This window comes from Oncorhynchus keta, chromosome 20 (assembly GCF_023373465.1).
Source record: "Oncorhynchus keta strain PuntledgeMale-10-30-2019 chromosome 20, Oket_V2, whole genome shotgun sequence".
In the NCBI taxonomy this organism is placed as follows: domain Eukaryota; kingdom Metazoa; phylum Chordata; class Actinopteri; order Salmoniformes; family Salmonidae; genus Oncorhynchus; species Oncorhynchus keta.
Window position 1 is genome coordinate 9,119,129 of NC_068440.1, and position 11,807 is coordinate 9,130,935.

The 11,807-nt window shown below is 45.3% G+C and overlaps 1 pseudogene; it reads left to right on the plus strand.

The window, feature by feature from the left end:
- Positions 1-2,391: 2,391 nt before the first annotated feature.
- On the plus strand, positions 2,392-10,885 carry LOC127909804 (BOLA class I histocompatibility antigen, alpha chain BL3-7-like; annotated as a pseudogene).
- The last annotated feature ends 922 nt before the right edge of the window (positions 10,886-11,807 follow it).

The following is an 11,807-nucleotide window of genomic DNA, read 5'->3' on the forward strand; positions in this document are numbered from 1 at the left end:
AATCAACAACAAAAATCATCAATTTCCTCTGTGTGTGTGTGGTTATGATCAAAATACCTTTGGGTTCGGCTAGGTATGGGGGTATGGACATGAGTATACAAGTTTGTGTATGGGTGCCAGTGAATTGTGATTATTTACTATAAGAATGTTATTATGAGAATTTGATTTTATTATTTTATATTTTCTTTCATCACCCCTCCTCTCTCAATTCAATTCAAGGGCGTTATTGGCATGGGAAACATATACTAACATTGCCAAATCAAGTGAAATAGATCATAAACAAAAAAAAGTGAAATAAACAATAAAAAGTACAAAAGGGAAAAAAATAAACATAAATATGGGTTGTATTTACAATGGTGATTGTTCTTCACTGGTTGACCTTTTCTTGTGGTTGTGGCAAAGGTCACACATCTTGCTGCTGTGATGGCACACTGGTATTTCACCCAGTAGATATGGGAGTTCTCAAAATTGGTTTCTTTTCAAATTCTTTGTGGATCTGTGTAATCTGAGGGAAATATGTGTCTCTAATATGGTCATACATTTGGCATGTTAGGAAGTGCATCTCAGTTTCCACCTCATTTTGTGGCCAGTGTGCACATAACCTGTCTTCTCTTGAGAGACAGGTCTGCCTATGGCGGCCTTTCACAATAGCAAGGCTATGCTCACTGAGTCTGTATATAGTCAAAGCTTTCCTTAAGTTTGGGTCAGTCACAGTGGTCAGATTTTCTGCCGCTGTGTACTCTCTGTTTAAGGCCAAATAGCATTCTAGTTTGCTTTGTTTTTGTTAATTCTTTCCAATGTGTCAATTATCTTTTGTTTTCTCATGATTTGGTTGGGTCTAATTGTGTTGCTGTCCTGGGGCTCTGTGGGGTCTGTTTGTGTTTGTGAACAGAGACCCAGGACCAGCTTGCTTAGGCAACTCTTCTCCAGGTTCATCTCTCTGTAGGTGATGGCTTTGTTATGGATAGGTTTGGGAATCGCTTCCTTTTAGGTGGTTGCATAATTTAACGTCTCTTTTCTGGATTTGGATAATTAGCGGTATCGGCCTAATTCTGCTCTGCATGCATTATTTGGTGTTTTACGTTGTACACTGAGGATATTTTTGCAGAATTCTACATGCAGTGTCTCAATTTGGTGTTTGTCCCATTTTGTGAATTCTTGGTTGGTGCGGACCCCAGACCTCACAACCTTAAAGGGCAATGGGTTCTATAACTGATTCAAGTATTTTTAGCCAGATCCTAATTGGTATGTCAAATTTGATGTCCCTTGATGGCATAGAAGGCCCTTCTTGCCCTTGTCTCTCAGCTCATTCACAGCTTTGTTGAAGTTACCTGTAGTGCTGATGTTTAGGCCGTGGTATAGTTTTTTGTGCGCTCTAGACAACGGTGTCTAGATGGAATATTTATTTGTGGTCCTGGTGACAGGACCTTTTTGGAACACCATTATTTTTGGTCTTATTGAGATTTTCTGTCTGGCTGAATCTGTGCAGAAGTTCTAGGTGCTGCTGTAGGCCCTCATTGGTTGGTGACAGAACCACCAGATCATCAGCAAACAGTAGACATTTTTGTTATGCAGGTGAGTGAGGACCCAAAAGCTACTTAACAGAAACTGAGTTTATTCAAGTCCAAACAGAAAATAACAAATCCTGAATCCTTAACAGGAAATGTCCAAACGGGGATAACAGAAATCCTCTAGTTTGTAGAGGGGAATAACAGGATAAGCGGCCACAGACTGCAGGTCCCTTCGGGTAGGCGCAGGCCGTAGCTGACAGAGACACCTGCTCACACGCAGCATCTGATGAAGGCAAAACACGACAGGACGGCACAAGAACACAGCACAGCAAACAAGGATCCGACAAGGACAGAAGCAGAAACAGAGAGAGAAATAGAGACTTAATCAGAGGGCAAAATAGGGGACAGGTGTGAAAGAGTAAACGAGGTCGTTAGGAGAATGAGGAACAGCTGGGAGCAGAACGGAACAATAGAGAGAGAGAGGGATAGAGAGAGGGAAAAAACTAATAAGACCAGCAGGGGAAACGAATAGAAGAGAAAGCACAGGGACAAGACATGACAATATATGACAATACATGACAGTACCCCCACTCACCGAGCGCCTCCTGGCGCACTCGAGAGGAACCCTGGCGGCAACGGAGGAAATCATCGATCAACGAACGGTCCAGCACGTCCCGAGATGGAACCCAACTCCTCTCCCTCAGGACCGTACCCTCCCAATCCACTAAGTACTGGTGACCACGTCCCCGAGAACGCATGTCCATAATCTTCCGGACCCTGTAGATAGGTGCGCCTCGACAAGGACGGGGGGGGAGACGAACGGGGCGCGAAGAAAAGGCTTGACACAGGAGACATGGAAGACTGGGTGGACGCGACGAAGATGTCGCGGAAGAAGAAGTCGCACTGCGACAGGATTAACGACCTGAGAAATACGGAACGGACCAATGAACCGCGGGGTCAACTTGCGAGAAGCTGTCGTAAGGGGAAGGTTACGAGTGGAAAGCCATACTCTCTGACCGCGACAATACCTAGGACTCTTAGTCCTACACTTATTGGCGGCTCACAGTCTGCGCCCTATAACGGCAAAGTGCAGACCTGACCTCCTCCAGGTGCGCTCACAACGTTGGACAAAAGCCTGAGCGGAGGGAACGCTGACTCGGCGAGCTGGGACGAGAACAGAGGGGCTGGTACCCAAGGCTACTCTGAAAAGGAGATAGCCCGGTCGCAGACGAAGGAAGCGAGTTGTGAGCGTATTCTGCCCAGGGGAGCTGTTCTGCCCAAGACGCAGGGTTTTGAAAAGAAAGACTGCGTAAGATGCGACCAATAGTCTGATTGGCCCGTTCTGCTTGACCATTAGACTGGGGATGAAACCCGGAGAGAGACTGACGGAAGCCCCAATCAAACGACAAAACTCCCTCCAAAACTGAGACGTGAATTGCGGACCTCTGTCTGAAACGGCGTCTAACGGAAGGCCATGAATTCTGAACACATTCTCAATGATGATTTGTGCCGTCTCTTTAGCGGAAGGAAGCTTAGCGAGGGGAATAAAATGAGCCGCCTTAGAGAACCTATCGACAACCGTTAGAATAACAGTCTTCCCGCTGACGAAGGCAGACCGGTAATAAAGTCTAAGGCGATGTGAGACCATGGTCGAGAAGGAATGGGAAGCGGTCTGAGACGACCGGCAGGAGGAGAGTTACCTGACTTAGTCTGCGCGCAATCCGAACAAGCAGCCACGAAACGGCGCGTGTAACGCTCCTGAGTAGGCCACCAAAACCGCTGGCGAATAGAAGCAAGCGTACCCCGACGCCGGGGTGGCCAGCTAACTTGGCAGAGTGAGCCCACTGAAGAACGGCCAGACGAGTAGAAACGGGAACGAAAAGAAGGTTACTAGGACAAGCGCGCGGCGACGGAGTGTGAGTGAGTGCTTGCTTTACCTGTCTCTCAATTCCCCAGACAGTCAACCCCGACAACACGCCCTTCAGGGAGAATCCCCTCGGGGTCGGTAGAGGCTACAGAAGAACTGAAGAGACAGGATAAAGCATCAGGCTTGGTGTTCTTAGTGCCCGGACGATAAGAAATCACGAACTCGAAACGAGCGAAAAACAACGCCCAACGAGCCTGACGCGCATTGAGTCGTTTGGCAGAACGGATGTACTCAAGGTTCTTATGGTCAGTCCAAACGACAAAAGGAACGGTCGCCTCCAACCACTGTCGCCATTCGCCTAGGGCTAAGCGGATGGCGAGCAGTTCGCGGTTTCCCACATCATAGTTACGTTCCGACGGCGACAGGCGATGAGAAAATACGCGCAAGGATGGACCTTATCGTCAGAATGGGAGCGCTGGGACAGAATGGCTCCCACGCCCACCTCTGACGCGTCAACCTCGACAATGAATTGTTTAGTGACGTCAGGAGTAACAAGGATAGGAGCGGATGTAAAACGCTTCTTGAGGAGATCAAAAGCTCCCTGGGCGGAAACGGACCACTTAAAGCACGTCTTGACAGAAGTAAGGGCTGTGAGAGGAGCTGCCACTTGACCGAAATTACGAATGAAACGCCGATAGAAATTCGCGAAACCGAGAAAGCGCTGCAACTCGACACGTGACTTAGGGACGGGCCAATCGCTGACAGCATGGACCTTAGCGGGATCCATCTGAATGCCTTCAGCGGAAATAACAGAACCGAGAAATGTGACGGAGGAGACATGAAAAGCGCACTTCTCAGCCTTCACATAAAGACAATTCTCTAAAAGGCGCTGGAGAACACGTCGAACGTGCTGAACATGAATCTGGAGTGACGGTGAAAAATCAGGATATCGTCAAGGTAAACGAAAACAAAGATGTTCAGCATGTCTCTCAGTACATCATTCACTAATGCCTGAAAGACAGCTGGAGCATTAGCGAGACCGAACGGCAGAACCCGCTATTCAAAATGCCCTAACGGAGTGTTAAACGCCGTTTTCCACTCGTCCCCTCCCTGATGCGCACGAGATGGTAAGCGTTACGAAGGTCCAACTTAGTAAAGAACCTGGCTCCCTGCAGAATCTCGAAGGCTGACGACATAAGGGGAAGCGGATAACGGTTCTTAACCGTTATGTCATTCAGCCCTCGATAATCCACGCAGGGGCGCAGGGTACCGTCCTTCTTCTTAACAAAAAAACCCCGCTCCGGCGGGAGAGGAAGAAGGCACAACGGTACCGGGCGTCGAGAGCAACAGACAGATAATCTTCGAGAGCCTTACGTTCGGGAGCCGACAGAGAGTATAGTCTACCCCGGGGGGAGTGGTCCCCGGAAGGAGATCAATACTACAATCATACGACCGGTGAGGAGGAAGGGAGGTGGCTCTGGACCGACTGAAGACCGTGCACCCCTGTCAAATCACCAGGTTCCTCCTGTGAAGAGGGGACAGAAGAAACAGGAGGGATAGCAGACATTAAACATTTCACATGACAAGAAACGTTCCAGGATAGGATAGAATTACTAGACCAATTAATAGAAGGATTATGACACACTAGCCAGGGATGACCCAAAACAACAGGTGTAAAAGTGAACGAAAAATCAAAAAAGAAATGGTCTCACTATGGTTACCAGATACTGTGAGGGTGCTTCACGGAGCTGTGAGGGGAACGGCACCTCAGTACCTCCAGGCTCTGATCAGGCCCTACACCCAAACAAGGGCACTGCGTTCATCCATCGCTCCCTACCACTGAGGAAGTACACTCAGCCCAGTCAAAACTGTTCGCTGCTCTGGCTCCCCAATGGTGGAACACACTCCTCACGACGCCAGGACACGGAGTCAATCACCACCTTCCGGAGACACCTGAAACCCCACCTCTTTAAGGAATACCTAGGATAGGATAAAGTAATCCTTCTCACCCCCCTCTTAAAAGATTTAGATGCACTATTGTAAAGTGGCTGTTCCACTGGATGTCATAAGGTGAATGCACCAATTTGTAAGTCGCTCTGGATAAGAGCGTCTGCTAAATGACTTAAATGTAATGATGTAATGGTTAAAGGTAGTGTTTCACATAATATACTGGGAAGAGGACTACCATCCAAGGCGAACATGGCCGTGGGCTCCCCTAACTGTCTGAGAGGAATGTCATGTTCCCGAGCCCATGCTTCGTCCATAAAACAGCCCTCAGCCCCAGAGTCTATCAAGGCACTGCAGGAAGCTGCCGAACCGGTCCAGCGTAGATGGACCGACAAGGTAGTACAGGATCTTGATGGAGAGACCTGAGTAGTAGCGCTCACCAGTAGCCCTCCGCTTACTGATGAGCTCTGGCTTTTACTGGACATGAAATGACAAAATGTCCAGCAGAACCGCAATAGAGACAGAGGCGGTTGGTGATTCTCCGTTCCCTCTCCTTAGTCAAGATGCGAATACCTCCCAGCTGCATGGGCTCAACACCTGAGCCAGTGGGGGAGATGGTAGTGATGCGGAGAGGGGGACACTGTTAACGCGAGCTCTCTTCCACGAGCTCGGTGACGAAGATCTACCCGTCGTTCTATGCGGATGGCGAGTTCAATCAAAGAATCCACGCTGGAAGGAACCTCCCGGGAGAGAATCTCATCCTTAACCTCAGCGTGGAGTCCCTCCAGAAAACGAGCGAGCAACGCCGGCTCGTTCCAGTCACTGGAGGCAGCAAGAGTGCGAAACTCTATAGAGTAATCCGTTATGGATCGATCACCTTGACATAGGGAAGCCAGGGCCCTGGAAGCCTCCTTCCCAAAAACTGAACGATCAAAAACCCAATTTTACTTCAGATTCTAGTAGGGTGAGGCCGGGTGCTGCAGACTGTTCTAGTGCCCTTGCCAATTCATTGATATACAGTGGGGCAAAAAATAATTTAGTCAGCCACCAATTGTGCAAGTTCTCCCACTTAAAAAAGATGAGAGAGGCCTGTAGTTTTCATCATAGGTACACTTCAACTATGACAGACAAAATGAGAAAAAAATCCAATGTGCAATTAACATTGCTATACAAATTATTTTCTCAGATCTTTACAGTTTTTTAACAGACACCTTGGAGGTGGCCTGAGTGTTAGTAGGTTTGTGCTATCATGCCAAGGAGTTGGAAAGAGAGCAGAAACCGACTGGCTCTAGGATACAGTGCCTTCGGAAAGTATTCAGACCACTTTACTTTTTCAAAATGTTGTTACGTTAAAGCCTTATACCCCATAATGGCAAAGCAAAAACAGATTTTTACATTTTTTTGCAAATGTATTAAAAATGAAAAACAGAAATACTTTATTTACATAAGTATTCAGACCCTTTGCTATGAGACTTTAAATTGAGCTCAGGTGCATCCTGTTTCCATTGATCATCCTTGAGATGTTTCTACAAGTTGATTGGAGTCCACCTGTGGTAAATTCAATTGATTGGACATGATTTGAAAAGTCACACACCTGTCTATATAAGGTCCCACAGTTGACAGTGCATGTCAGAGCAAAAACCAAGCCATGAGGTCGAAGGGATTGTGTCGAGACACAGATCTGGGTACGGGTACCAACAAATGTCTGCAGCTTTGAAGATCCCGAAGAACACAATGGTCTCCATCATTCTGAAATGGAAAAAGTTTGGAACCACCAAGACTCTTCCTAGAGCTGGCCACCCACCCAATCAGGCCTTTATGGTAGAGTGGCCAGATGGAAGCCACTCCTCAGTAAAAAAGGCACATGACAGCCCGCAGGTTTGTCAAAAAAGCACCTAAAGACTCTCAGACCATGAGAAACAAGATTTTCTGGTCTGTATTTAGCCCCACTATTGTTATTTACTTCCGCTCTTTAATTATTTGTCATTCTTATCTCTTTTACTTTTGTAAATATTTCCTCAAAACTGCATTGTTGGCTAAGGGCTTGTAAAGTAAGCATTTCACTGTAAGGTCTACTTGTATTCGGTGCATGTGACTGTAACGACGTTCGTCTGTTGAAGGAGAAGCGGACCAAAATGCAGCGTGGTGGTTACTCATGTTCTTTAATGAAGAAATGACGATACATGAAATAACTATAAATATACAAAAACAACAAACGGAACGTGAAAACCAATACAGCCTGTCTGGTGACAACTAACACAGAGACAGGAACAATCACCCACCAACCCACAGTGAAACCCAGGCTACCTAAATATGGTTCCCAATCAGAGACAACGAGAATCACCTAACTCTGATTGAGAACCGCCTCAGGCAGCCAAGCCTATGCTAGACACCCCTACTCTGCCGCAATCCCAATACCTACTAAACCCCAATACGACAACACAATAAACCCATGTCACACCCTGGCCTGAACAAATAATTAAAGAAAACACAAAATACTAAGACCAAGGCGTGACAGTGACAAATACGATTTGATTTGATGAAACCGAGATTCATCTCTTTGGCCTGAATGCCAAGCATCACATCTGGAGGAAACCTGGCACCATCCCCACTGTGAAGCATGGTGGTGGCAGCATCATGCTGTGGGGATGTGTTTCAGTGGCAGGGACTGGGAGACTAGTCGGTATGGAGGGAAAGATGAACGGAGCAGTACAGAGATCCTTGATGAAAACCTGCTCCAGAGCGCTCAGGACCTCAGACTGGGGTGAAGGTTCACCTTCTAACAGGACAACGACCCTAAGCACATAGCCAAGACAATGCAGTTGTGGCTTTGGGACAAGTCTCTGGGTGTGCTCGAGTGGCCCAGCCAGACTCCGACTTGAACCCGATCGAACATCTCTGGAGAGACCTGAAAATAGCTGTGCAGCAACTCTCCCCATCCATCCTGACAGAGCTTGAGAAGGATCTGCAGAGAAGGGGAGAAACTCCCCAAATACAGGTGTGCCAAGCTTGTAGTATCATACCCAAGAAGACTCTAGGCTGTAATCGCCAAAGGTGCTTCAACAAAGTACTGAGTAAAGGGTCTGAATACTTATGTAAATGTGATATTTCAGTTTTTTTTATACATTTGAAAAATAAAAAAAAACACATTGTTTTTGCTTTGTCATTATGGGGTATTGGGTGTAGATTGATTCGGATTATTATTATTTTGTAATACATTTTAGAATAAGGCTGTAACGTAACAAAATGTGGAAAAAAGTCCAGGGGTCTGAATACTTTCCAAATGCACTGTATGTTGGAGGAGGTTATTATTTATATGTTCTGTTATTTATTTTTCTGTAGAGTTCTTAGGTTGAGTATTACAATCATAAATGTGTATATACGTCGATTAACAAAAAAAAATGGTTTCTAACTTACAGCAGCCAAACAGAACATTTACCCTGGTCACATGCTGTAGTGCTAAAGAGTGTTTGTTACTGTGAACGGATAGACGTTTCATACTACACATCACACTTCATTAGATACCCTCCCCATTCATTCTCTGGTACATAGACTATACAGTAGCCCTCACAGCTCATCTAGTTACTTGACCTTTGACCCCTCAGATCAGTCACCAACATGGCTGTTAAGACACAGTTACTGTCATCACTAATCATACGTGTATGAAAAATAAAACACATATCTACAACCCTCATTATAGTTCACCCATGGGAACTAACATGGTGGACAAGCCAGACCCGTAAGTCAGACAGGATTTGAATGACCAGTTGTCTACTGGAGAAAGACGAGTGAACTGGTGTAGGCTGTTAGTCAGGCCTATATATATCACACAAGATATAATGTTATTTATTTTGTGCTGTATATAACTATAAACATGACGTAATGTTATTTATTCATCATTATAACAATTAAAACATCTCAATAATGAATCATTTATATTTAAACTTTTTTTCCTCTCAATTCTCCTTGATGACATTGTACTTCTTTCATCTCCTATTGGATCATAATTCTACCACTGGTGTGTTTTAATTTCACCTGCAGCGTCATACCCAGCAGTCATCTATGGCAACCTATCAGGGACATAACATATAAAACAGTGCATATCAGACAGTATGAAACTCAATATGGCATTATCGACATGAACATGAAAATAATTGAATTAATAAACCCATCTTAATTAGTCCTTATTATCTTTACTGAACAACAGAAGTTGTTTCATGTACCGTTCTGTCACTCGTTAAAGATTCATGCATAATGGTTCAACTTTAACAGGTTATGACCCTGATTGCTTGACATGATGGAGAGAATAATTAAAGAAAGAATAGAGTTATGTTGTTCAACCCAGCACTAACATCGAATCTCATCTTAACTGATAAATAAATTATGTTCTTCATTCTCTTGTTCCGCTGGAGTCCTACAAATGTAGTATCTTAATTTAATCACTCACTTTCGGTTACTAGTCCAACACTCTAACCACTAGGCTACCCTGCCGCCCCAGGGGATTGGAGGGGTTGAGCCCCTGATTAACCAATATGAAGGCTTCAAAAAACATTACGTTCACAATGAAGCAGTTCAGCCAAACCCAATCAAAAGGAAACAGAATGTACATATGAACACACACATCAGCACATGTGCATACACGCACACACACTAATTACCGTACACAGACCGCTCTATCGTTCTTGTTTTCCTCCTCTCACTCTCTCGGGTGGTCACACAATCCAGAACTTGCACGGCCGTGAGTGGAATGATGAGACTGAACTCAAAATATTATTTCCACCACTATGGATACGATGGTGAGGATTTCATTTTATTGGACATTGACAACATGAGTTGGATAGTCTCCCTAGCGTCGGCAGACACCGTCAAACAGAAGTGGAACAACAACACCAACGATCTCACCAATGATCACCACTTCTGTTCCAGAAGACCCTCCTCTCCAGTGACCTGCCACGCGACAGGTTTCTACCCCAGTGGAGTCATGGTGCTCTGGCAGAAAGACGGACAAGATCACCATAAGGATGTGGCGTAAGGAGAGACTCCTTAATGGAGATGGAACCTTCCAGAAAAGTATTCGACTCACAATGGAATCTGAGGATTGGCAAAACAACTCAACCTGTGTGGTTGAACACGAAGAAAACACCACCATCAAACTGGATCAATATGTGATATAAAACAAACAGTGGTAAGATTAATCGTATCTTACAATATGACAGGGAATTTTTTTAACCTTTATTTTACTAGGCAAGTCACTTAAGAACAAATTCTTATTTTCAATGACGGCCTAGGAACAGCGGGTTAACTGCCTGTTCAGGGGTAGAACGACATATTTGTACCGTGTTAGCTCGGGATTCAAACTTGCAACCTTTCAGTTACTTGTCCAACGCTCTAACCACTAGGCTACCCACCCTGCCCCTACATTATTTACAATAACATTCACTGTGTGTGTTCATAAACTCCAGGATCTGGCCCCATCATCATTGCAGTAGTGTTGGCTGTCATCCTCCCAGCCCTCGTCAGCGTAGCTGGGTTTATTATGTGGAATTTTGTACTTATGTGACGAGGTACATTATTTCTCATGCTGTCTCAGTGTGCCATTATGGCATTGAATACATGGAGTTGCAGTAGCCTGGAATAGCCTGGAGTAGCCCGTCTTGGGAACATAGTGTTTGAACCTGGTGCAGGTTGGTGTGATGCTTAATACAGCGTTTTAACAAGTCTAACTTGTTGGCTCCCTCTGTTTTGTGTTAGTCTCTGATGATGGTGGTTCCAACCCCTCCATGACACAGCAGCACCAGATACAGCATGAGGTCCGTCTGTTTCTATGTCCGTCAACCCAATTGTATCTGTCTTTATTTTGTCGGTCTGTTTCTCACAGAACAGAAGCAGAGAAAGGAGAGCTTTCACTGAAGGACAGTGAGGACAGCTGAAAAGTGGAATGACGTGTACCTCGTCGTCATATACCATAACGTTTCCATGACAGCAGAGTGTTCTACATAACGACGAATCGGATGTATAAAAGGTGACTGTTTACACTTACCACAGTCCATTGTGTGTTTTTGTACTTTTGTTTGATGCAACGAATGAATGTTTGGAATTCCAACTAGCAGTGAGTAGCTTGCCTTTGGTATAGCATCATGAAACGGGGCAGCAGGGTAGCCTAGTGGTTAGAGTGTTGGGCTAGTAACTGGAAGGTTGCAAGTTCAAATCCCCGAGCTGACAAGGTACAAATCTGTCGTTCTGCCCCTGAACAGGCAGTTAACCCACTGTTCCTAGGCCGTCATTGAAAATAAGAATTTGTTCTTAACTGACTTGCCTAGTTAAATAAAGGTAAAATATATATATATTTTTTTAAACCTGGGCTCAGGCAACAACATAGATGTTTGTGTCATCAGCAGGCACGGGTTGGGCACATCCAGCTCAGTAACAGAGCAAATATGAAGAGAAAGGCACTGTGACGGATTGACTGATATCACAGAGCC